This window comes from Sceloporus undulatus, chromosome 1 (assembly GCF_019175285.1).
Source record: "Sceloporus undulatus isolate JIND9_A2432 ecotype Alabama chromosome 1, SceUnd_v1.1, whole genome shotgun sequence".
Taxonomy (NCBI): Eukaryota; Metazoa; Chordata; class Lepidosauria; order Squamata; family Phrynosomatidae; genus Sceloporus; species Sceloporus undulatus.
The window spans coordinates 252,705,862-252,706,281 of record NC_056522.1 but is presented as its reverse complement, the minus strand read 5'-3'; positions in this window follow the sequence as shown (position 1 = coordinate 252,706,281).

Here is a 420-nt window from a genome sequence, read left to right as displayed (position 1 = left end):
ATAAGAATCATGCTGGTTTCATCAGGTGTTTAAAAAGCCCAACAGCAATGGGAGGGAAGCGTGCATAATCTCATGTTTTTGTCTTTGAAATTACTGTAGAGTGCAAGGCCACGTAGATCCAAGATTAGTTTATTAAATAAATGAAATGAACACTCTTTAAGGATTTACAATACCCTAATTTAGGGTGGAAGTATATAGTTCCACAGCCTTAATTCACATATTAACATTTTCAGAAAGAAGGAAAGGACGAGCCCCTAGTCTCCTTCGTCTCCCGCCTGTGCGCTCAACATTCTCAAAAAGAATTGAATGTCAGATTTGTGAATTGGGGATAAGGATAAAAGGAGTTTACAATATCATCGCTTTTGTTGTTGTTTGGTATTATTCAGTTTATGTTTGCAATTTGTTCACATTGTAAATGGC